This window comes from Rattus norvegicus, chromosome Y, assembly GCF_036323735.1.
Source record: "Rattus norvegicus strain BN/NHsdMcwi chromosome Y, GRCr8, whole genome shotgun sequence".
Lineage (NCBI taxonomy): Eukaryota > Metazoa > Chordata > Mammalia > Rodentia > Muridae > Rattus > Rattus norvegicus.
This window is the reverse complement of record NC_086040.1, coordinates 21,382,108-21,403,916: the sequence shown is the minus strand read 5'-3', so window position 1 is coordinate 21,403,916 and position 21,809 is coordinate 21,382,108. Positions and strand designations below refer to the sequence as shown.

The 21,809-nt window shown below is 37.2% G+C and overlaps 1 long non-coding RNA gene across 1 annotated transcript; it reads left to right on the top strand.

The window, feature by feature from the left end:
- Positions 1-413: 413 nt before the first annotated feature.
- On the top strand, positions 414-20,775 carry LOC134484272 (uncharacterized). The gene is made up of 3 exons (XR_010061684.1): positions 414-583; positions 11,758-11,897; positions 20,618-20,775. It is a non-coding gene; the product is annotated as an uncharacterized LOC134484272 (long non-coding RNA).
- Positions 20,776-21,809: the final 1,034 nt, after the last annotated feature.

Sequence of the window (21,809 nt, the reverse complement as noted above, 5' to 3'; positions counted from 1 at the left end):
GGAAACAGAGAAAACCTAGAAAATTGAACTGTATGTCACAGGAAAAAACCTGTGGCATACAGAATAAAAATATTGTCTAGAAGAATCTCCTACACTCCATGTTCTTAAATCTTTACTACCCATGCCAAGTCCCTGTCTACATTTCTCCATTCAGAACTTGTAACCACTAGTGAAGCAGAGAGACTTCTCTAGCTTTATAGAGATGAGATATGTATAGGTTTCCACTGTGTCACAGGAGACATACTTGGAAATTGCAAACTCGAATCTGGTCAATGTTAGGAAAGGTGTTATGCAGGTAGGTCACAGCAGTTCTCAGTGACATCATCATTAGGCCCTCCCTGAAAACTCTCTTGTAACCTGGAGAGTCCTAGCTTCTTCTGTGATGTCACAACTATTGTCGTGACTGCAACTGCCTCTCAGATATTCCTTCAGTACCAATAGGTTTTACTGATATCCTCTAATTCAGAGCAAATTGGGATGTGATAACAAAGAGGATAAAAGATTGGAAATGGGAAGAAGGAAGCTGGCCTTCTGTCTTGGTATAAATAATAAGGAAGAAATATGTGGTTTTTGGGAAAGCTCGGTGAGTCTTTGGTAGGAGTTGAGTGGTCGCTGAAGAGATAGCCTTAATCTGAGCCTTATACATAAGGCAATCAGGAGCTGTGAGACTCTCAGAAGCTTCTGGGCTTCCCTGTTCTTATGGTTCCTGAGGGATTATATCATTCATTTCTTTATTCCAAAAGCCAAGTATTGTGAAAAGCACAGTTGATTTCCTGAGGACCTTTACTCCTTTCATCAAGAAGAAAAGTTCCTAAGGAAGAAGAGAAAACAAGTATTGTGTCTCTAAATCAACGTAATCCCCTCCATGATTTGGACACCTAAAATGCAGTATGGGTCTGACAGTGACATTTGGGAGAGATACGTTCTTCTTGTTGAGACTTCATCATCTCAGTCTTTGCAGTTGTATTACTATGACTTCAGCTTTCTGAGTCAATAATTGTGATGACTTTGCAGCTTTATTTTCTTTTATATCCTTCATTTTTTTTATTTTAGCAAAATTAATTCCTTTTTAACTAGCTGTTTCTATATATACATTTAACATACTATTTCCTTTCCCAGTTTCCTGAACATAAGTTCCCTACCCATTCTATTTCCTTCTTTAACCAGCCTTTCCTTCCCATGACATTCCCTTTAACTGGTAGACATACTAGGGAGGACAAGTGCCTCTCTTTCAAATGTTGCCCAAATAGGCCATCCTCAGCCACATATGCATTTGGAGTCATAGGTCAGTCCATGTACTTTCATTTCATTTTATTAATTTCATTTCATTTCATTGGTCTACTACAAAAAGGTCTGGTTCATTAGCATAGTTGTTCTTATGGTGTTGAAAACACCCTCCGCTTTTCTAATCCTTTTTCAAAATTTACCAAAAAGAGGTCCGTTTCCAGTTCGCTGGTTGGCTACAAGCGTTCACTTCTGTATTTGACATGCTATATTTGTGTCTCTCAGTAAATATTTATATCCGGTTCCTAGCAGAATGCACTTCTTACCTCATCAATCTTATCTAGATTTGTTGTCTGACGTATACATATATACTATTGGTGGCTCCTACACCAAAGTGTTTTAGTGGAATGTTATTGTGGATTCTGGCCAAATATGTCAATAATGTAGAATTCACAAATGACAATTTCAAATAGACTCTCTCCTGTTTTTATGAACCTATTGAAGTAGATGTTTAACTGGTCCTCAAGACATTTTTCTCCCTACGCATCATCGGGTATTTTGTTTGGCCTTAAGAAGAATCATGGTACATCATCTTATCTCAAGTCTGGGCATGCAAAACTGGAAGGTAGATAGAGTGTATTGATATCAAATGAGACTAGAGATCCGAATTCAGTAGTACATGTTGTCCTTTTCTCTCCTGATATCTGGTAATTTTTTATTAAAATAAGGATTTGGGAGTTTATCATTTGAAGTAGGTACACAGTATTTACACTGTTATATTCACTCTATACTTGGGCCCCCTTTGTGTCCAAAATCATTGCATAAAATGGAATTGGAAAACAGAATTATTGAGTACACATTGAGGAATACTGATACACCCCCTTAACAAGGAATTTACAGTAAGAAATTGAAATACAATATTCATTCAATTAAAGGTCTGTAGGGAAAATACTGGCCTTTGGGAAACATAGAAATCATAGAAAATTGAACTGTATGTCACAGGAATGACATGTGGATGCAAATATTATCTAGAAGAATCCCCTACACTCCATGCTCATAAATATTTTCTACCCATGCCAAGACCCTGAATAACTTTCACCATTCAGAGCATGAAACCACTACTGAAGCAGAGAGAAGTCTCTATCTTCAGAGAAATGGAGTACATAAAGGTTTCCACAGGGTTACAGGAGATAGATATGGAAAGGGCAGTGTAAGGAAAACTATTCAGCATGTAGCCCATGGCAGTTCTTACTGACATCACCATTAGGACCTCCCTGAAAACACTCTTGTAACCTGGAGAGCCCTAGCTTCTTCTGTGATGTCACAACTGTTGTTTTGACTGCAACTGCCTCTCAGAAATCCTTCAGTGCCTCTAGGGTTTACTAATTGTGCTCTAATTCACAGCAAATTGGGGAGTGATAACAAAGAGGATGAAGAGATTGGAAATGGAGAGAAAGGAAGCTGGCCTTCCATCTTGGTATAAAAAACAAGGAAGAAATATGTGGTTTTTTTGGGAAAACTCAGTGAGTCCTTGGTAGGGGTTGAGTGGTATCACTGAAGAAATAGCCTTGATCTGAGCCTTACACATATGGAAATCAGAATGTGGGAGCCTATCAGAAAAATCTGGCATTCCGTGTTCTTATGGTTTCTGTAAGTCAGTGGGATTATATCATTTCTTTATTACAAAAATCAAGTGTTGTGAAGGGTATATTTGTTTTCCTGAGAGGTTATGACCTTTACTCTTTTTGTCAAGAAGAAAAGGTCCTAAGGAAGAAGTGAAATACAAGTATTGAGTCCCTAGCTCCGAGTAAACTCCTTAATGTTTTGGAAACCTATAGTGCTGTTTGTGTCTTACACTGATTACTCAGAGAGAGAAGTGCTTGTTGTTGAGACTTCATCATCTCAGTCTCTCCACTAATATAACTCTGAATACCACTTCAGATTTCTGAGTGAATATGTGCGATTACTTTGCAGCTTTCTTTTCTTTTATATGTTTCTTTTTTATTGGTTTTTTAATGGATGTTTCTATATTTACATTTAAAATACTAATTTCTTTCCAAGTTTCCTGCTTTTCAGAACCCTACTAGTTCCCTTTGTCCTACTTCGCTAACCAGTCTTTCTGTCTGATGACATTCTCTTGAACTGGGAGACAAACTAGGGAGGAACAAGAGCTTCATTTCCATTGTTGCCCAAAAAGGCCATCCTCAGCAACATATGCATTTGGAACCATAGGTCAGTCCATGTACTTTCTTTGTATATTGGTCTATTAAGCAAAAGCTCTGGTTCACTGGCAGAGTTGTTCTTATGGGGTTGTAAGCACCCTCAGCTCTTCTAATCCTTTTTCAAAATTTAACATCAAGAGGTCCGTTTTCATGTCACTTGTTTGCTACCTGCATTCACTTCTGTATTTGATATGCTATATCTGTGTCTCTCACTAAATATTTATATCCAGTTCCTGGCAGAATGCACTTCTTACCTTCATCAATTTTATCTAGCTTTGTTGGCTGATATATACATATATATGTATACATATATATATATATATATATATACATATATATACATACATACATACATATATGTACATATATATAAATATATATATATATATATATATATATATATATATATATTTGGAGTCTCCTACACCTAAGTGGTTAAGTGGAAATTTAACATGGATTCTGCCCAACTATGCCAAGAATGTAGAATTCACAAATTACAATTTCAAATAGACTGTCTCCTGTTTTTATGAACCTATTGAACTAGATGTTTAACTGGTCCTCAAGACATTTTTCTCCTTACCCATCATCGGGTATTTTATATTTGGCCTTATGAAGAATCATGGTGTATCATCCTATGATCAAGTCTGGACATGCAAACACTGGAAACTAGATAGAGTGTATTGATATCAAATGGGACTAGAGAACTGAATTCAATAGTCCATGTTGTCCTTGGCTTTCTTGAAGTCTGGTAATTTTTTGATAAAATTAGGATTTGGGAGTTTCTTATTTGAAGTAGGTACACAGTATTTCACACCTTTTTTTTTTTCTTTTCCAAGCTGGGCACCAAACCCAGGGCCTTGCGTTTGCTAGGCAAGCGCTCTACCACTGAGCTAAATCCCCAACGCCAGTACACAGTATTTACACTGTTATCCTCACTCTATAGCTGGCCCCCTTTGTGACCAAAATCATTGGAGGAAATGGAATTGGAAAACAGAATATTTGAGTATACATTGAGGAATATTTAAACAACCCCTTAACAAGGAATTTACAATAAGAAATTGAAATACAATATTCATTCAATTAAAGGTCTGTAGGGAAAATACTGGCCTTTGTAAAAGATAGAAAACCTAGAAAATTGACCTGTATATCACAGCAATGAAGCTGGGAATAAAAATATTATCTAGAAGAAATTTCTACACTCCATGCTCATAAATATTTTCTAACCATGCCAAGACCCTGACTAACTTTCTCCATTCAGAGCATGTAACCACTACTGAAGCAGAGAGAAGTTTCTAGCTTCAGAGAGATGGAGTACGTAAAGGTTTCCACTGTGGCACAGGAGACATATATGGAAAGGGAACTCTCAAATCTAGTCATTGGAAGGAAAAATGTTTAGCAGTTAGGCCGTGGCATTTCTCAATGACATCCCCATTAGGCCCTCCCTGAAAACTCTCCTGTAACCTGGTGAGCACTAGCTCCTTCTGTTGTAATGACTGCAACTGCCTTTCAGAAATCCTTCAGTACCTCTAGAGTTTACTAATTGCCCTCTAATTCAGAGCCAATTTGGGAGTGAGAACAAAGAGGATGAAGAGATATGAAATGGTGAAAAGAAGCTGGCCTTCTTTCTTGGTATATAGAACAAGGAAGAAATATGTGGTCCTTGGGAAAACTTAGTGTGTCCTTGTTAGGTGTTGAGTGGTATTACTGAAGAGATAGCCTTTATCTGCGCCTTCCACATAAGGGAAACAGTAGCCGGGAGTCTCTCAGAAGCATCTGAACTTCCCTGTTCTTTTGCTTCCTGGAAATCAGAGAGTTTACATCATTCATTTCTTTATTCCAAAAGTCAAGTGTTGTGAAGGACACAGTTGTATCCCTGACAGGTTTGGACTAATACTTTTTGTCAAAAAGAGAAAGTTACAAAAGGAAGATAGAATGGACAAGTATTGTGTCCTCAGCTCAGAGTAAACTCTTCAATGTTTGGATACGTATAGTGCAGTTTCTGTCTGACACTTCTATCTGGGAGAGAGAAATGCTCTAGTTCTGACTTCATTATCTCAGTCTTTCCACTAGTATTTTCTGACTATCATTTTAGATTTACAAGTCAATGGGTATGATTAATTGGTAGTTTTCTTTTCTTTTATATCTGTCATTTTTTAGTAAATTTTATTGCTTTTTTAACTGGATGTTTCTGTATTTACATTTAAAATGTTATTTCCTTTCCCAGTTTCCTGCCCATAAGATCCTAACTGGTCCCCCTGCCCCTCTTCTATAACCCTCCTTACTAGCCCTTGACATTTCCTTGAACTTGTAGTCAAGCCTAGGAAGACCAAGGACTTCTCCTTCCTTTGGTGCCCAACAAGTCCATCCTCTTCCACATATGCAATTGGAGCCATCACTCCGTCCATGTACACTCTTTAAATATTGATCTAGTATCAGAAAGTTCTGCCTCATTGGCATTGTTTTTCTTATGGTGTTAAAGCCCTTCAGCTCTTGTAATCTTTCCTCAAAATCTATAAACAAGAAGTCCATTTTCAGTTCACTGGTTTGCCACTAGCATTCACTTCTGTATTTGGCATAATCTATCTGTATCTCTCAGGAAATATCTATATCTGATGCCTGACAGATTGCACTACGTACCTTCATCAATCTTGTCTAGTTTTGGTATCTGATGTATATATATATGTACTTTTGGTGGCTCCTACAGCTATGAGTTTAGCTGGAATTTTAACATGGATTCTGCGCATCTAGGTCAAGACTGTAGAATCCACAAATGGCAACGCCAAATAGATTCCATACTGTTCTTTTGAAACTACAGAAATTGAGGCTTCACTGGTCCTCAAGTCATTCCTCTCCCTGCCCAGCCTACTTTATCTTATGTTTGGCCTTAATAACAAATCATGGTAAAATAGCCAAAACCCTCAAGTACAGCAATGAAACACAGGAAGGTAGATATTGCATTATTGATATCAAATGAGACTGGAGAACCGAATTCTATAGTCCATGTGGTCCTTTCCTTTATTGATGTCTGGTAATTTTTGGATAAAATAAGGATTTGGGAGTGTGTCATTTGAAGTACGTACACAGTATTTACACTGTTATACTTACACTATAGTTGGGCCCACTTTGTTGCCAAAATCATTGCAGAAGATGGAATTGGAAAACAGAATTTTTGAGTACACATACAGGAATATTATAAAGTCCCCTATCATTGAATGTCTAGTAAGAAAATATAATATAATATTCATTCAACTAAAGGACTAGAAGGAAAATCCTAGTGTTTGGGAAACAGAGATATCTGAGAAAATAGAACTATAGGCCATAGGAATGGACCAGGGAATAAAATTATTATCCAGAAGAATCTCCTCACTCCAGGTTCATAAATCTTTTCCACCCATTCCAACCCCCTGACTATCTTTCTCCATTCAGAGCATGTAATCACTAATGAAGCCAAGAGAATTCCCTAGCTTTAGAGAGATATAGTATGTAAAGTTTTCCACTGTGTCACAGGAGACACTCCTGTTAAGTGCACCCTTGAATCTAGTCAATGTTAATGAAGCAGTATAGTAGGTAGTCCATGGCATTTCTCAGTGAAATCATTATTAGGCCCTCCCTGAAAAAAATCTCCTGTATCCTGCAGAGCCCTGACTTCTCTTGTGATGTCACAAGTGTTGCTGTGACATCAATTTCATCTCAGATATTCCTTCAGTACCTCTAGGGTTAACTATTTGGCCTCTAAATCAGAGTAAACCCCATCGGAGGGTGAGAACAAATAGCATAAATTGATCAGAGATGAGAAGAAGGAAGCTGGCCTTCTGTCTTGGTAATAAAAAAGGAAGAAATGTGTAGTCTATGGGAATGCTCTTTGAGTCCTAGGTAGGGATTGTGTGGGTTGGCTGAAGAGATAGCCTTGTCTTGAGCCTTCCTCATATGGGAATATGGAGCTGGGAACCTCTGAGAATCATCTGGACTTCCCTGCGTGTTATGGTTCCTGGATATCAGAGTGTATATATCATTAATTTCTTTATCCCTAAAGCCAAGTGTTAGGAAGGGAATAGTTGTTTACCTGAGAGCTCTTTGCTCTTATTCTGTTTTTCATAGAAGAAAAAGGTCCTAAGTAAGAAAGAAAGACAAGAATCATGTCCTCAGCTCAGAGTAACCTCCTCTATGATTTGGATTCCTTTAGTGCAGTTTGTGTCTGACACTGACATAAGGAAGAAGGGAGGGACAATTATTGTGTCACTACTCACAGTAAACTCCACCATGTTTTGGATATCTATAGTGCAGTTTGTGTTTGACACTGATACCTGGGAGACAGAAGTGCTTCTAGTTGAGTCTTCATCATCTCACTCTTCACTAGTATTACTCTGACTATCATTCTTTGTCAGTGACTCTTTAAAATTCTCAGTCAATATGTATGATTAACTGGTCAATCTCTTTTCTATAATTTCTTTCTTTCTTTCTTTCTTTCTTTTTTACTTTTTACCAAATTTTATTCCTTATTATTAATTGGCTATTTCTATATTTATATTTCAAATGTTATTTCCTTTCCCAATTTCCTGCCCATAAGATCCCTAACGAGTCTAGTCCCCTTGTTCTATTACTCCCTTACTGCCCCTTTACTTTCCATTGAACTGGAAGTCAAACTCAGGGAGAACAAATGGTTTCTCCTTCCACTGATGCTCAAGAAGGACATACTCAGCCACATATGCCATTAGAACCATAATTCTGTCCATGAACATTCTTTGAATATTGGTTTAGTACCAGGAAGCACTGCATCATTGGCATTGTTGTTCTTATGCGTTTGAAAGACTCTTTATATCTTATAATCCTTTCTCAAAATCTACCAACAAGAGGTCCATTTTCAGTTCATTTGTTTGCCATTAGCACTCACTTCTGTATTTGTTATGCTCTAGCTGTGTTTCTAAGGAAAGATCTATATCTGGTTCCTGGCAGAATGCACTTCTTAGCTTCATCAATCTTATCTAGTTTGGTTGCAGAATATATATATATATATATATATATATATATATATATATATATATATATATATGTATGTATTTGATAGCTCCTACAGTTATAATGTAAGGTGGAATTTTAACATGGATTCTGTGCAACTAGGTCAAGAATGTAGAATCCACAAATGACACTGCCAAATAGGCTCCCTCCTGTTCTTATGAAACTATTGAAGTTGAGGTTTCACTGGTTCTCAAGCCATTCTTTTCCCTGCCCATCCTCCTGCATGCTATGTTTGGCCGTAAGACAGAATCATGATAAAGCATCCAAAACCCTCAAATCTGGCCCTGGAATACTGGAAAGTAGATACTGTAGTGCTGATATCAAAAGGGTCTACAGAAACGAATTCTATACACCATGTGGTCTTTGCTTTACCGATGTCTGGAAATTTTTGGATAAAATAAGGATTTGGGAGTTTATCATTTGAAGTAGGTACACAATATTTACACTGTTATACTCACTCTATAGCTGGGCCCCTTTGTTGTCAAAATCATGGCAGAAAATGGAATTGGGTAGCAGAATTTTTGAGTACACGTTCAGGAATATTTATAACCTCTCCTAACAAGGACAGTACAATGAGAATATGAAATACAATATTTATTCAATTAAGGTCTGTAGGAAAATAAGGTCTTTGGGAAACAGAGAAAACCAAGAATATTGAACTGTATGTCACAGGAATAAACCTGGGAATAAAAATATTATCTATATGAATCTACTCCCGTCCATGTTCCTAAATCGTTTCTACCCATGCCAAGCCCCTGACTATCTTTCTCCATCCAGAGCATGTAACCACTAATGAAGCAAAGAGAAGTCTTTAGCTTTAGGGAGATGTAGTACATAAATGTTTCCACTGTGTCACAGGAGATACTCCTGGAAAGGCCACCTTTGAATCTCGTCATTGGGAGGAATGTTTAGCAGGTATGCCATGGCAGTTCTCAATGACATCATCATTAGGCCCGCCCTGAAAAATCTCTTGTATCCTGGAAAGCCCTAGCTTCTTCCATGATATCACATGTGTTGTGCTGAAAGCAACTGCCTCTTAGATATTCCTTCAGTACCTTTAGTGTTTACTATTTGGCCTCTAATGCAAAGTAAACAGCCATTTGGGAGTGAGAACAAGGTGGATGAAGAGATCAGAGATGGAGAGAAGGAACCTGGTATTGTCTTGGTATAAAAAATGCTAGAAATATGTCGTCCATGGGAAAGCTCAGTGTTTCATAGGTAGATGTTGACTGAGTTCACGGAAGAGATATCCTTGATCTGAGCCTTCCACATCTGGGAATCAGGAGATGAGAGCCTCTCTTCTGGTCTTCCCTTTTTGTTATGGTTCCCGGAAATCAGATAGTTTATATCATTTATTTCTTTATTCCAAAGCCAGGTTTTGGAAAAGGCAGAGTGGTTTTCCTGAGAGGTCATCACCTTTATTCATTTGCCCAGAAGAAAAATGTCCTTCGGAAGAAGGGAAAGTCAAGTATTGTGTCCTCAGCTCAGAGTAAACTCCTCCATACTTTTGATTCCTTTAATGCAGTTTGTGTCTGACACTGATATCTAGGAGAGAGCAGAGGTTCTGGTTGAGACTTCACCATCTCAGTCTTTCCACTAGTATTACTCTGACTACCGTTCCCTGAGAGTGACCCTGTATATTTCTGAGTGAATAGGTGTGAGTTGCTGGCAATTTTCTTTTCTTTTATTTCTTTATTTTTTTAATTTTATAGCAAATTTTATTGCTTTTTTGAATGGGATATTTCTATATTTATATTTCCAGTATTGTTTCCAATGCCAATTTTCTGTTGGTTAGGTCCCTAACCTGTCCGCCTCCAATTATACTATAATTCCTCTTACTGCCCTTTGATATTCCCATGAAAAGGCAGTCAAACCTAGGGAGAACAAATGGTTTCTGCATCCATTGGTGCCCAAAAAGACCATCTTCTGCTACCTGTGTATTTTGAACCATAGGTCTCTCCATGTACAGTCTTTTAATATTGGTTTAGTACCTGAATGCTCTGGTTCATTGGCATTGTTGTGCTTATGGGGCTAAAAGTCCCATTAGCTATTGTAATCCTATCTCAAAATCTATTAACATGAGGTCCGTTTTCAGGTCACTGGTTTGCGACTAACATTCACATCTGTCTTTATCATGCTCTAGCTGTGTTTGTCGGGTTCCTGGCAGCACGCACTCCTTATCATCAAAAATCTTTCCTAGTTTTGGTGGCTGATATGTTTATCTATCTATATCTATATCTGTGTCTGTATCTGTATCTCTCTCTCTCTCTCTCTCTCTCTATATATATATATATATATATATATCTTTATCTATAGCTATATTATCTACATCTATATCTACATCTACATCTGCATATATATCTATATCTTTATCTATATCTTTATATATATATATATATATATATATATATATATACACACACAACTATGAAGTTAGGTGGAAATTTTACATGAAATCCGCACAACTAGGTCAAGAATGTAGAATTAACAAATGCCATATAGACTTCCTCCTGTTCTTATGAAGCTATTGAAGTTGACGTTTCCCTGAACCTCACGCCATTCCTCTCCCTGTCCATCCTCCTGAATCTTATATTTTCCTTGAAGAAAGAAACATGGTAAAACATCCAAAATCCACAAGTATAGCCCTGGGAAAACAGGAAGGTAGATATTACAGAATTGAAATCTAATTAGACTGCAGAACCACATTCTATACTCCATGTTGTCCTTTGCTTTACTGAGGTCTGGTAATTTTTTGTTTAAAATAAGGATTTTTGATTTTATCATTTGAAGTAGGTACACAAAATATACACTATTATATTCACTCTGTAGGTGGGCATTCTTTGTTTCCAAAACCATTGCAGAAACTTGAATTCGTAAACAGAATTTTTCAGTATACATTCAGGAATATATATATATATATATATATATATATATATATATATATATATATATATATATATATAAAGTCTCCTATAGAGGAATGTACAATAAGAAAATGTAATACAGGGTTGGGGATTTAGCTCAGTGGTAGAGCGCTTGCCTAGCAAGCTCAAGGCCATGGGTTCAGTCCCCAGCTCCGAAAAAAAAAAGAAAAATGAATATAGAATATTCACTCAATTAAATGTCTGTAGGGAAAATATTGGCCATTTGGAAACAGAGAAAACCTAAGCAATTGAACTTTATGTCAGAGGAATGGACCTGGGAATAAAATTATTATCCAGAAGAATCTCCTCCACTCCATGTTCCTAAATCTTTTCCACCAATTCCAAGTCCCTGACTAACTTTCTCCATTCAGAGCAGGCAACCACTAATGAAGCACAGAGAAGTCTCTAATTTTTGAATGATGTAGTAAGTAAAGATTTCCACAGCATCACAAGAGAATAATCTGGAAAGAGCACTGTCAAACTCGTGAATGTAAAGACAGCTCTTCAGCAGGTAAGTCATGGGAGTTCTCAGTGACATCATCATTTGTCCCTCCCTGAAAAAATCTCTTCTATCCTGGAGAGCCCTAGTTTCTTCTGTGATGTCCAAGTGTTGTCGTGTCTGCATCTGCCTCACTGATATTCCTTCAGTACCTCTAAGGTTTACTAATTGTCCTATAATTCATAGTAAACAGCCTTTGGGAAGGAGAAAAAAAGGATGAAGAAATCAGAGATGGGGATAAGGAAGCTGGCCTTCTGCCTTGGTATAAAAAAAGGAAGAAATACTTGGTCCATGGGCAATCTACATGAGTCCTGGGTAGGGGCTGTGTGGGTTAGCTGAAGAGATTGCCTGAATCTGAGCCTTCTACATATGCAAATCTGGAGCTGGGTTTCTCTTAGAATTATTTGGACTTCCCTGCTTTTTATGGTTCCTGCAATCAGAGAGTTTATGTCACTAATTTCTTTATTCCAAAGAAAAATATTGGGAAGGGCGCTGTTTTCCTGAGAGCTCATCAATTTTATTCTTTTTGCCCAGTAGAAAAAATCCTAAGGAAGAAGGGAATGGCAATTATTGTATCCTCAGCTCAGTGTAAACTGCTCCATGCTTTGGATTCCTACAGTGTGCATGTTGTGTCTGACACTGATATCTGGGAGAGAAACGTGCTTCTAGTTGAGACTTCATCATCTCAGTCTTTCAACTAGCATTACTCTGACTACAATTCATTGACAGAGACTCTTTATATTTCTGAGTCAACAGGGGTGATTAGCAGGCAGTTCTCTTTTCTATTATTTCTTTCATTTTTAACATTTTTTTGCTTCTTTAATTGGATACTTCTATATTTACATTAGAAATGTTATGTCCTTTTCCAGTTTCCTTTCCATAACATCCCTAAGCAGTCCCCATCCAGTTCATTTAAAACCACTCTTATTGGCCCTTGACATTCCCATAAACTGGGAGTTAAACCTAGTGATGAAACCAAAGGTCTTCTCCTTCCTTTGGTGCCCAGAAAGGCCATCCTCTGCTACGTATGAAGTTGGAGTCTTAGGTCTGTCCATGTACAGTCTTTGAATATTGGTTTAGTAGGTGAAATATCTGGTTCCTTGGAATTGTTGTTCTTATGGTGTTGAACTCCCCTTCAGCTCTTGTAATCCTTTCTCAAACTCTACCAGCAAGAGGTCCGTTCTCAGTTCACTGGTTTGCCACTGGCTTTCATTTCTGTATTGGACCTGCTCTAGCTGTGTCTCTCAGGAAAGATCTATAATCAGTTCTTTTTTTTTTAATTAACTTTAGTATTTCTTATTTACATTCCGAGTGTTATTCCCTTTCCCGGTTTTCCAGGCAAACATTCCCCTAATTCCTCCCCCTCCCCTTAATTATGAATGTTCCTCTCCCCATCCTTCCCCCATTGCCACCCTCCCCCCAACAATCTATTTCACTGGGGATTCAGTCTTAGCAGGTCCCAGGTCTTCCCCTTCCACTGGTGCACTTACTACGATATTCATTGCTACCAATGATTCAGAGTCCAGGGATCACTCCATGTATAGTCTTTCGGTAGTGGCTTAGTCCCTGGAAGTTCTGGTTGCTTGGCATTGTTGTAAATATGGGGTCTAGAGTCCCTTCAAGCTCTTCCAGTTCTTTCTCTGATTCCTTCAACGGGGGTCCTAGTCTCAGTTAATTGGTTTGCTGCTGGCATTCACCTCTGTATATGCTGTATTCTGGCTGTGTCTCTCAGGAGCAATCTACATCCGCCTCATGGTGGCCTGCACTTCTTTGCTTCATCCATCCTGTCTAATTGGATGGCTGTATATGTATGGGCCACATATGGGGCAGGCTCTGAATGGTTGCTCCTTTTGTGTCTGTTTTAATCTTTGCCTCTCTATTCCCTTCCAAGGGTATGCTTGTTCCCCTTTTAAAGAAGGCGTGAAACATTCACATTTTGATCTTCTGTCTTGAGTTTCATTTGTTCTAGGCATCTATGGTAATTCTAGCATTTGGGCTAATAGCCACTTATTAATGAGTGCATACCATGTATGTTTTTCTGTGATTGGGTTACCTCACAATGGATGATATTTTCCAGTTCTAACCATTTGCAACAAATTTCATAAAGTCATTATTTTTGATAGCTGAGTAATATTCCCTTGTGTAGATTTACCACATTTTCTGTATCCATTCCTCTGTTGAAGGGCATCTGGGTTTTTTCCAGATTCAGGCTATTATAAATAAGGCTGCGATGTACATAGTGGAGCACGTGTGTTTTTTATATGTTTGGGCATTTTTGGGTATATGCCAAAGAGAGGTGTAGCTGGATCCTCAGGCAGTTCAATGTCCAATTTTCTGAGGAACCTCCAGACTGATTTCCAGAATGGTTGTACCAGTCTGCAATCCCACCAACAATGGAGGACTGTTCTTCCTTCTCCACATCCTCAGCATCTGCTATCACCTGAGTTTTTGATCTTAGCCCTTCTCACTGGTGTGAGGTAAAATCTCAGAGTTGTTTTGAATTGCATTTCCCTTATGACTAAAGATGTTGAACATTTCTTTAGGTGTTTCTCAGCCATTCGGCATTCCTCACCTGTGAATTCTTTGTTTAGCTCTGAACCCCAATTTTTAATAGGGTTATTTGTCTCTCTGTGGTCTAACTTCTTGAGTTCTTTGTATATTTTGGATATAAGGCCTCTATCTGTTTTAGGATTGGTAAAATTCTTTTCCCAATCTGTTGGTTGCTGTTTTGTCCTAACCCCAGTGCCCTTTGTCTTACTGAAGCATTGCACTTTTATGAGTACCAATTTGTCAATTCTTGATGTTAGAGCATGAGCCATCAGTGTTTTGTTCAGGAAACTTTTTCCAGTGCCCATGTGTTGCAGATGCTTCCCTAGTTTTTCGTCTATTAGTTTGAGTGTATCTGGTTTGATGTGGAGCTCCTTGATCCACTTGGACTTAAGCTGTGTACAGAGTGATTGGCATGGATCGATCTGCCTTCTTCTACATGTTGACCTCCAGTTGAACCAGCACCATTTGCTGAAGATGGTATCTTTTTTCCATTTGATGGTTTTGGCTCCTTTGTCAAAAATAAAGTGCCCATAGGTGTGTGGGTTCATTTCTGGGTCTTCAATTCTGTTCCATTGGTCTATTTGTCTGTCTCTTTGCCAATATTATGCAGTTTTTATCACTATTGCTCTGTAATACTGCTTGAGTTCAGGGATAGTGATTCCCCCTGAAGTCCTTCTATTGTTGAAGATAGTTTTAGTTATCCTGGGTTTTTTGTTATTCCAGATGTATTTGCAAATTTTTCTCTCTTACTCTTTGAAGAATTGGATTGGTATTTTGTTAGGGATTGCATTGAATCTGTAGATCGCTTTTGGTAAACATGTGATTATTACTATATTAATCCTGCCATTCCATGAGGATGGGAGATCTTTCCATCTTCCGAGGTCTTCTTCAATTTCTTTCTTCAGAATCTTGAAGTTCTTATTGTACATATCTTTTACTTGCTTGGTTAAATCACACTGAGTTACGTTATATTGTTTGGGTCTTTTATGAAGGGTGTCGTTTCCCTAATTTCTTTCTCGGCTTGTTTCTCTTTTGGGTAGTGGAAGGCTACTGATTTATTTGAGTTAATTTTATACACAGCCACTTTGCTGAAGTTGTTTATTAGCTTTAGTAGTTCTCTGGTGGAACATTTGGGATCACTTAAATATACTATCATATCATCTGAAAGTAGTGATATTTTGACCTCTTCTTTACCAATCTGTATCCCCTTGATTTCCTTTTGTTGTCTGATTGTTCTGGGTAGAACTTCAAGAACTATATTCAATAAGTAGGGAGAGAGTGGGCAGCCTTGTTTATTTACTAATTTTAGTGGGATTGCTTCAAGTTTCTCTCCATTCAGTTTAATGTTAGCAACTAGTGTGCTGTATATGGCTTTTACTATGTTTAGATATGGGCCTTGAATTCCTATTCTTTCCAGGACTTTTATCATGAAGGGGTGTTGAATTTTGTCAAATGCTTTCTCAGCATCTAATGAAATGATCATGTCGTTTTTTTCTTTCAGTTTGTTTATATAATGGATCACGTTGATGGTTTATTAAACCATCCCTGCATGCCTGGGATGAAGCCTACTTGATCATGCTGGATGATTGTTTTGATGTGCTCTTGGTTTCAATTTGCCAGAATTTCAATGAGTATTTTTGCGTCGATATTCGTAAGGGAAATTGGTCTGAAGTTCTCTTTCATTGTTGGGTCTTTGTGTGGTTTAGGTATAAGAATAATTTTGGCTTCATAGAAGGAGTTTGGTAGTGCTCCATCTTTTTCAATTTTGTGGAATAATTTGGATAATATTGGTACAAGGTCTTCTATGAAGGTCTGATAGCATTCTGCACTAAACCCGTCTGGACCTGGGCTCTTTTTGGTTGGGAGAACTTTAATGACTGCTGGTATTTCCTTTTGAGTTATGGGGTTGTTTAACTGGTTTATCTTTTCCTGATTTAACTTCGGTTCCTGGTATCTTTCCAGGAAATTTCCCATTTCTGCAGATTTTTGAGTTTTGTTGAATATAGGCTTTTATAGTAAGATCTGATTATTATTGAATGTCCTCTGAATCTGTAGTTATGTCTTCCTTTGCATTTCTGATTTTGTTAATTTGGATACAATCTCTGTCACCTCTAGTTATTCTGGCAAAGGGTTTATCTATCTTTTTGATTTTGTCAAAGAACCAACTTTTGGTTCTGTTGATTCTTTCCTTTTTGTTTCTACCTGGATGATTTCATCTCTGAGTTTGATTACTTCATGTCTTCTACTCCTCCTGGATGTATTTACTTCTTTTTGTTCTTGAGCTTTTAGGTGTGCTGTCTCGCTGGCTACATTTGCCAACTTCTGTTTCTTTTTGCAGGCACTCAGAGCTATGAGTTTTCCTCTTAGGACAGTTTTCATTGTGTCCCATAAGTTTGGGTATGTTGTATGTTAATTTTCATTAAATTCTAAGAAGTCTTTAATTTCTTTCTTTATTTCTTCCTTGACCAGGTTATCCTTGAGTAGAGAATTGTTCAACTTCCACGTATATGTGGGTGTTCTTCCCTTATTGTTATTGAAGACCAGCTTTAGGCTGTGTTGGTCTGATAGCATGCATGGGATTCTTTCTATCTTTCTGTACCTGTTGAGGCCCGTTCTTTGACCAATTATATGGTCAATTTTGGAGAAAGTACCATGAGGAGCTGAGCAGAATGTATATCCTTTTGCTTTAGGATAGAATGTTCTATAAATATCAGTTAAGTCCATTTGGTTCATGACTTCTCTTAGTCTGTGCATGTCTCTGTTTAATTTCTGTTTCCATGATCTATCCATTGATGAGAGTTTTGTGATTAAATCTCCTACTATTATTGTGTAAGTTGCAATGTGTGTTTTGAGCTTTAGTAAGTTTTCTATTACGTATGTAGGTGCCCTTGTATTTGGGGCATAGATATTTAGGATTGAGAGATCGTTTTGGTGGATTTTTCCTTTGATGAATATGAAGTGTCCTTCCTTATCTTTTTTGATGCGTTTTAGTTGAAAATTGATTTTATTTGATATTAGAATGGCTGTTCCAGCTTTCTTCTTCCAAACATTAGCTTGGAAAGTTGATTTCCAGCCTTTCACTCTGAGGTAGTGTCTGTCTTTGCCTCTGAGGTGTGTTTCCTGTAGGCAGCAGAATGCAGGGTCCTCGTTGCATATCCAGTTTGTTAATCTATGTCTTTTAATTGGGGAGTTGAGGCCATTGATTTTGAGAGATATTAAGGAATAGTGATTATTGCTTCCTGTTATATTCTTACTTGGAAATGAGGTTATGTTTGTGTGCTTTTCTTCTCTTTTTTTTTGTTGGCAAGACAATTAGTTTCTTGCTTTTTCTTGGGTATAGCTTGACTCCTTATTTTGGGCTTTAGCATTTTTTATCCTTTGTAGTGCTGGATTTGTAGAAAGATATTGTGTAATTTTGGTTTTGTCATGGAATATCTTAGTTTCTCCATCAATGTTAATTGAGAGTTTTGCAGGATACAATAACCTGGACCGGCAATTGTATTCTCTTAGGGTCTGTATGACATCTATTCAGGATCTTCTCGCCTTCATAGTTTCTGGCGAAAAGTCTGCCTTTATATTTTACTTGACCTTTTTCCCTTACTGCTTTTACTATTCTTTATTTTGTGAGTTTGGTGTTTGACTATTATGTGACGGGAGGTGTTTCTTTCTTGTCCAATATATTTGGAGTTCTGCAGGTTTCTTCTATGCCTATGGGTATCTCTTTTTTTAGGTTAGGGAAGTTTTCTTCTATGATTTTGTTGAAGATATTTACTGGTCCTTTGAGTTGGGAGTCTTCAGTATCTTGTATACCTATTATACTTAGGTTTGATCTTGTCATTGAGTCCTGGATTTCCTGTATTTTTTGGACCAGTAGCTTTTTCTGCTTTACATTATCTTTGACAGTTGAGTCAATGATTTCTATGGAATCTTCTGCTCCTTATATTCTCTCTTCCATCTCTTATATTCTGTTGGTGAAGCTCGTATCTACAGCTTCTTCTCTCTTCTTTTGGTTTTCTATATCCAGGGTTGTTTCCATGTGTTCTTTCTTGATTGCTTCTATTTCCATTTTTAATTCCTTCAACTGTTTGATTGTGTTTTCCTGGAATTCTTTCAGGGATTTTTGCGATTCCTCTCTGTAGGCTACTACTTGTTTATTAATGTTTTCCTGTGTTTCTCTAAGGGAGTTCGTCACGTCTTTCTTGAAGTCCTCATGCATGATGATCAAATATGATTTTGAAACTAGATCTTGCTTTTCTGGTGTTTTTGGATATTCCATGTTTGCTTTGGTGGGAGAATTGGGCTCCGATGATGCCATGCAGTCTTGGTTTCTGTTGCTTGGGTTCCTACGCTTGACTCTCGCCATCAGATTATCTCTAGTGTTACTTTGTTCTGCTATTTCTGACAGTGGCTAGACTGTCCTATAAGCCTGATTGTCAGGAGTGCTGTATTCCTGTTTTCCTGTTTATTTTCAGCCAGTTTTGGGGACAGAGTGTTCTGCTTTCAGGTGTGTAGTTTTTCCTATTTACAGGTCTTTACCTGTTCCTGTCGGCCTGTGTCTTGAGTTCACCAGGCAGGTCACTTGGAGTTGGAACATTTGTCTTACCTGAGGTCCCAAGGCTCATGTTTGCTCATGGGGTGTTTTTTATGAGCCCTCTGGGTTGGCAGCAATCAGGTAGATCTGTGCCACCCTTTCTGGGAGCTTCCGTGTACCAGGGTTCCAGATGATGTTTGCTGTTTTCCTCTGGAGTCAGAGATGTGGGCCGAGTGTAGACTCTTCTGCTTTCCCAGTCGTGTCTGCCTCTTGAAGCTTTTGCTCTCCCTCCCATGGGATTTTGGTGCAGAGAACTGTTTATCTGGTCAGTCCCTTCAGGGTCCGGCTGTGTCTCAGACGCAGCGAATTTCCTGTTCCTTTTCCCTTATCCAAGGGAACCCATAGGCCTTATACAGTTTCCTCTTGGGCCAGGGATGTGTGCAGGGGTGGGGAGTGTTGGTTGTCTCTTCACCTCTGCAGTCTCAGGAGTGTGCACCAGTCTCGGCGATGAGCTCTCTCTCCCATGGGGTTTGGGAGCAGTGAGCTGGAGGCAGGGAGCACGAGATTGGGAATCCCGCTCTCATTTCCCATTTCTGATACTGGCACAAATATTAGAGTTTGGCATAAATTTCTTTGGTTTCTTTTGCTGTCTTTAGCTAATATGTACTATTTTTATGACTTATTTAAACAAAACTGTATTTTACAATTTAAAGGAATATAGAATGAAAAAATACTGACAACATTTGTGATACAAAGACACTAACAATTTTACTAAATTTCCATTTACGAAAAGTTAGACAACTCCTTGAAGAAACTCTGAGAGATAATATCAAAATATGTTTATAAGAATTGTTCCATGATATCATGAGATTGTTCAGTGATATGGCCTTTTCTTTTTTCCTGTAATGAAAGCAAATATTTGTTGTTTTCAGTTCCCTCAGAGAGCTTGCTATGTTACTAGATCAATCAGGAACTCGGGATGGTGGACTTAGATGTGCAAAATATTATGTTGGTATTGGTTTTCTTTTAGGTACTTCTAGGGAAGTGACTTCATAAGATTTGGAATATAATCAAATAAGACCATGTTAAAGATGTAGAAAGCACTGGGTGTGGTGGCACAGGCCTTTTCTCTTAGCACTGGGGAGGCAGATGCAGGCAGAAGAACTCTATGTTCAAGGCCTAGAGAGAAAGGGAGAGAGAGGGTTCTGGTACTCCCAGGGATATAAAAGAAACACTGTCTCGTAAAAAATTCAATTATAAGTTCTGTAGTATACAAAGAAAAAATATTTTATTTTAGTAAGATGTTAATAATTTTATCTTGATTTTAATGCAAAATTTATCTATAAAATAATGTGAAGGCACTGAAAATATATGAAAAGATGTTTTCCATCACTATTCTCCTGACTTCAAGCTGAATTTTTATTAAATAAACCTATGTAAATATACTTTGAAGGCTTTTCTGTGACTAACTAAAGGCCTTTTACGTTGATAATTAAGAACGGTGGATTTCAGGCCAATCATGAAAGGTCATCACTAAGGTTTAGATGTATATTAAGCATACAAAATCTAATCTAAAATGTTGCACAATAAAGAATTAGAACCTTTAATTTTTTTTCCTCTAAAGTATACACCTCTTTTTGTTGAATTGTAGATCTTATGATTTGAACAAATTTTGTGAGAAATACAACCTGCTCTGAGAAGATAAGAAACAGAGAAAGATAAGGAAAAAAAGCCTGCTAAGGGACAACGAACTGGGAGAGAGTATTTACGGAATATATAGGACAATAAATTTGACTCCTCTGGTATTTTTTATCTGTAGACTTCATTATGCATATCTATGTACCTAGATAATTTTTCTTTTACACCTTAAGATTTTATGGTTGCTCTGAAAATTCTATCTTTTGTATTTAGGTCTTAGCATGTTTACATGATAATTTTGAAATATTAGTGTTATTATCAAAAGCCATACTTTATACATACTTTTTAAGAAACAAAATAGATACATGTCTGCTTGGGTTTATGAAGAAATTTACAATGTTAATTATGAATATATATTTCTAATATATACATTCTCTTCATGTACCATGTGTGTGATGAAACCTTAGCAGATAGGAATGCATAGTTACCATCTTGCTAGAGTTTCAGGATTTTATTGTATCTTGTTTGACATGTCCATTTCTATTAAAATGCTAACTCCTTTCTAAGTCTCCTAATTTAACTGGAGAGGTTTTCAATAACTCCTAGTCTGCTGTTTATTCATATAACAGGTCTTTGGTTTTCTTATTGAATTTTATTCCAGTAACTTCTTAATGTGCTTTATTTTGAAGATAAATTAAATATTTTTAAATATCAAAATATTATATAAAAGATTAAATTTTTAGTGGAAATATCACAGTGATGGACAATTTTACAAACATTCTTTAAATTATTAAATATTCTCCATTTTTAACTAGTATAAAATATTATGAATACAATAACCTTTATCAACTTACACATCTCTAGTTAATATACAGGCAGATATGTTATTATTTTTATCTTTGAAAATTTTTTTCTTAGTTTGTCAGTAATAAATCATGACTTCTGTATCTGAGCTTTTTCATCGTTATTCATAATGAAATCTATTGCTTTTTTATTGAGAATAGTAAGGAATGTTCATTGATAGGTAGATAGGCAAGATTAACACAATATACACAATGGTATTTCATTCACCCCTAGGAAAACTAAACTATGATGGTTTCAGGAAAATAGATGTAACTAGAAAATATACCGAGTAAGGTAACAGACTCAGAAAGACAAATGCCATGTGTTCTTTCTCATGTTGACAATAGAATCTGATTTTCATA